This window comes from Alligator sinensis, unplaced genomic scaffold, assembly GCF_000455745.1.
Source record: "Alligator sinensis unplaced genomic scaffold, ASM45574v1 scaffold1689_1, whole genome shotgun sequence".
Taxonomy (NCBI): Eukaryota; Metazoa; Chordata; order Crocodylia; family Alligatoridae; genus Alligator; species Alligator sinensis.
This window is the reverse complement of record NW_005843378.1, coordinates 27,666-32,744: the sequence shown is the minus strand read 5'-3', so window position 1 is coordinate 32,744 and position 5,079 is coordinate 27,666.

Below are 5,079 nucleotides of genomic sequence, written 5' to 3'. Positions count from 1 at the left end.
GGGGGAGGGGTGGCAAGCTGTGACTGCCCACAGGCATCGCCGACAATCACAGGGGGTGCACTGCCAATCTCAGGGGGTGTAGGTGCACCTGTGTGCACCCCGTACGTATCACCAATGGCCAGAGTTACTCCAATAGGCTCTGCCTGGGTGTTGCAGCAGGTTGTTATTAGCTAGTCTGGGCAGCCTCCTGCTCTGCATCTGGGATTAGGTGTGGGAGAGACTGTGCGCAAAGGTGCCCAGCTGGGAGGTGAGATGCTTCCACTCCTTCCGGGTTGGGGCCTCAGAGCTGAAACCCAGAAGTGAAACTTCCCCTGGAGCCAGATACCCCAGGGCCTGAGGATGGGGGTCCTCTCTGCCTGTCCCTTTCTGGCCTGTGGGGACTTGTTCTCCTGGCTGGGGTGGTAATCTGCCTTGGTGTGTGTGGGCCAGTGGCTGGTGCTGTCTCCATCAGTGCAATTCAAGGGGGCATGTGTAGGGACTATCTGAGTTGTGGTTTGCGGTGTTAGTGAGTCTGTTACTGTAGGAGCATTGTAGAAGGACTGTGCCAGAAGGCAGTGGCTGGTGAGCCTGTGCTGGAAGTCAGCACGTAAGTGCACGGGTTCAGTCCAGATGATGCCGACATACTCTTCATGATGCAAATGCTGTGTAGGGCTGAGGGTGTAGTTTCCTTTCAGTCCCTCTCCCAGGAAGCTCATGCAGAGGTTGGGATATTGGACACATCTTAGTGCCCACAGCTGTGGCCATAGTTTGGAGGTGGTTGAAAAAGCAAATTCACCATGGGTGAGGACAAGATGCTGTGCCCTGCAGTCTTGGAGAGAGGCTGGGACTGATCCTGCTGCCCAGGTGGAGCTAAAGGCGCAAGGATGGTGTATCAGGATAGGTGGTAGGGCTGGGAGGAACATCAGCGTGCCGTTTCGACCAGTGCTTCAACGTTTCGATGGAACAGCATTTCATTTTGAATTTTGTTTTGATTTGAAATGGCTGGTCCGTTTTGTTCCATGAAAACAGGGTCAAAACGGGAAAATTAATTTGACCTTTGGCCCATAGGATATAATGGGGAAAGAAAAAACAGCCTATAATTTGTCATTTCTAGCTTGATTTGGATGAAATTTGCAGAAATGGTAGCCCCTCCTGAGGGCATGATGTATGCCAAGCTTCAAGGAGATTGGTGCAGGAGTTTGGGCGAAACTGTACTTCAAGCTGCGGAATAGCAAAACTCGTGACATGGGTGACACTGCGTGTTAAGGCGCAGCAGGGTGAAAGCTGCAGGGATGGTGGCCCCTGCTGCAGCCACGAAGCCTGCCTGCTTTCAAGAAGATCAGTGCAGGGGCACTTCTCGGTTCTCGGGCCCTGCAGCTCTAGCTGCTGACAGTCAAAACTGATGTCGTGGGTGCTTGTGCAAGCTGCTCTGGCACACTAATACCAGGCCATGTCTGGGTTCCAGGCTGCTCAGCTGCAGGTGCACTTTGCCACTGAAGGTGTGTGAGGTGATGCTGAGGCGGCTTTTGAGAGCATGTTATAGTAGTGTTTCCAGCACTCCAGATAACCGCCACGCAGTCCAGCCCTTTTATCTTTGGCTGGTGAAGCCACTGCACACCAATACTAATAAGACTCCAGGCATGATGAGTGTTAGCCTGAGGGTCTCTCCAGGCCTCTGGTTTCCTGTCAGGGGTGCCAAGATGGAAGTGCACAGTCCCCTTCTCAGCATTGGAGGGGCTGGTGGCTCAGGCCAGGCAGGGGGTGCAGTGGATCTGGCCAGAAGTTAAACACCACTCCCCACCAACCCTGGGTCACGTGAGTTGACCCCCTCTGGCATGAGCTCCTGAGGAGTCCCAGGCTGGGCTTGCTCTTGTTCTTGTATTTGCTGCATGTCTCTGTGTCAGAAGGGACATTGCGAGGGCTGTGTGTTCAGAATCCAGTTCCCAATTTTGATCAGGCCTGCCCTGCTCTGTGTTGCTGTGTTTTCTGGCACAGTAATACATGGCGCTGTCTGCAGCTGTCAGGGAGCTGAGCCGCAAGTAATAGTTGGTGCTGGAGGAGTCCACGGAGATGGTGATTCTGTTCTGCAAATTTGTGTGGTAGTATGTGCTATCAGTCCACATCCCCATCCACTCCAGCCCTTTGTCAGGAGCCTGCCAGACCCAGTTCCACCAGGAACTGCTAGTAACTGAGCCACCAGTGACGGTGCAGGTCAGGCTGAGGGTTTCCCCAGGCTTCACCACCCCTGGGCCAGACTCGTGGAGCTGAAACTGGGACTGGACACCTGGAAGAGACAGGGATCAGGTACAGTCAACCCTGCCAAACTCCCCAGTTTCTGCCACTTCCTGCAGCCTCCCCCAGCACTCGCGTGGGATCAGGGCCAGGAGGAGCAGTGGGCAGAGTAGGGAAGTCCTGGTGCTGCAGAAGGGGAAGCCCAGAGCTGGGAGGGAAGCTCAGCTCCTGGTGGCAGAGGCCCTATGTGCCCCGGGCCAGCTACTTGAGCAGGGAGCTGGGCTGGGATTTGCATAGAGGGGGTGTGCTAGGGCCTGGCCTGGGACGAATGGGGGGAAGGGCAGCGAGAGAGAGAGAGAGAGAGAGAGAGAGAGACAACACATGCATGTACATATGCTTACCTGCCCTCCTCCACCTTCCCCCTCCTGGGGCATCTAGCTGCGGACTGGATGCAGCAAAGCTGAACCTTCACCCCTGTTAGTGGCAAGTCCATGCTGAGCCCTGCTCTGGACCCAGGGCTCTAGTCCATCCTGCTGGTGCCTCCAGAGGCTAGTGGATGTGACATCTGGCCACTGGGGCCTCAGACCTGTGGCCCGTTCTCTCATCCTGTGTCATGGTCCCTCCTCCCTCTACCCTGCCACAGCCCCTGTGACCTCCCCCTGCTTTGGGCAAAGGAGTGACCTCATTCCACCATGTGAGGTACCCAGGGCCTGACCATGGCGGGTTGGTTTTGCCCAAGTAACTGCTTCAGGGGGCTTCCCCAGGAGGGTGGTTCCCTGTTGCCCTGAGCATCCCCCATGTTCAGGGGCTTCCCCTGTGCTGGGATGAGCCCAAGTGTGGGCTACAGAGCTGCCCCTGCCCTGTAGACACTGCCCTGTGGGAAGCTCCTGATACAACCCTTCCTGCCCTGGGGCTGCAGGCTCCTCCTTTCCCCCTTGGCCACAGAGCAACACAGAGGGACGTGGTGAGTCCTGGGGCTGTGCACTGGGGATGGAGCTGCAGCTCCAGGACAGGGAAAGGGGAGATCCAGCTGGGCCCGGAGGAGCTGGGCAGTCAGGCATGGAGACCTGGGGATGGACCAGAGCCAGGTGGGTCTAGAAGTGCCTCCGAGGGAGGCACTTCCCAGAGCAGGGGCCACAACCTGGAGCCAGGGACACCCTACGCCCCTTCCCAGTGTCCAGGAATGACCTGTTACTGTGAGAGAGCATGGGAGAGCAGGGCAGGACCTGGGGCTAACTCAATGATGGGGTCCTGGGGCCAGGACAGGCTGGGATAGAGCATGGGATGGGAAGGGGCAGTGAGGGGCAGGGTCTTTGCAGGGAGAAGTGGGGGGAATGTTTCTGCCCCTGCTGGCTCAGGCAGGACGGAGCACACCGTGACCAGAAAGGCATTTTTCAATGTCACACCTGTGGATGACCGCTCTCCTAGTAGGGGGGTAGTACCCCCAAAGGTAATGGAGAAGTAATCTCTCAATTAGCTGCTGGAGGTGGGAGGTCTTGGCCTTGGATCTTGGAAATAGGAGACTCCTCCTCAAAGCAGGGGTGAGAGCAGGGGGCTCTGTGTGGGCACAGAGCTATCACTGCTGTGTAGGTGGATGTCCTCATCCAGGCTTCCCCATGGGAATGGTCCTTGCAAAGGTTTTCACCTGAGAGGCAATTCGTCTCAGTAAAATATAAGCTTCCAAGATGCCAAATGCATATGGACACCCTAGTTTGATAACAACCTTTCGGATCAGTGTGGCAAGCATTCCCGAGGTAGGTTTGAAATGCCTGATGAAGCACAGAAGCAGGAAGGAAAGTCCTGAGTGACGGCTGTGGATTTGGGGGCCTTGAAGGATTGGAGGAGGTAGATGATTTTGTTTTCTTTGGTAGCCGTTAAGATAAGTGCTATGGGAGCCAAAAGGAGTTACAAACCATCACACTGTGCAGGGAAAATTGGAGTGGGAGAGGAGACCCTGGGTATAACCCCTCAAGGGTTTTGGAAATGCTTTGCTGAATACAGTTGCAGGAAATATATGTGTGTGCTGATGCAGTGAGACAGGGGATGTATGGGGTGGATGGGGGAGGGCAGGAATGACAGGTGAGTGGGGCCAATGCTGCTCCCTGGAGGAGGAATCAGCCTGGCTCAACTTGAGCCTCTCCAGGGCTGGGCCAAGGAGACGGGAACATCCCTGCTTCTGTCTGTCCCTGCCCCTGTAGGTCTTTGTCCCAGGTGCAGCCGGAAGCTGGGAGCTGGCAGGGCACTGAGTCTCTCTGGACATGCCTGCCTCTCTGCACAGGCTGTGCTGAGCTGGAGGATGCCACTTCACTGCAGAGGAGTAAGGCATTTGGGGGTGGGGCTCCAGGTGTTGGAGAGCTCAGCTGCAAGGACCTAGCCCCTGGAATCATCTGCCGATGGGGGTCCTACAGCAACCAAGGGGACAACTTCTACTCTTCTTTGCAGAAGAAACACCTTGCCCATAGTCTGATGGAGACCAAACTGCTGGGAGAGAAGCAGGCTGGAAAGGGTTATTGAGGGCCCTAATTATCTCACTTGCATTCATTACTTGCCCATGGGGCTGGTTGTGCAGAGAGGAGAATCCCACGGCGTGAGGGGTAAATACAGCATGATGGCCTGGGGCTACTGGCTGAAGCAACACAAAGGTTTAGGGGCCTTGTTGGCCTCATACCAGAAACTTCCTGAGCTTGGATGTTGTCATGAGTCTCCCCTTGGGACAGGGTTGAGTGCGCATGGGTCAATAACTGCCCCTCCCCCCCGCCCAACCTGCTCGGGGATTATTGCTTCAGCCCCTGGGATCCCAGGAAATCTCCCCTGGCAGCTGCCAGCCCTGGCCCAGGCCGTTTCCTTGGGCGTAGGAATTGCACCTCC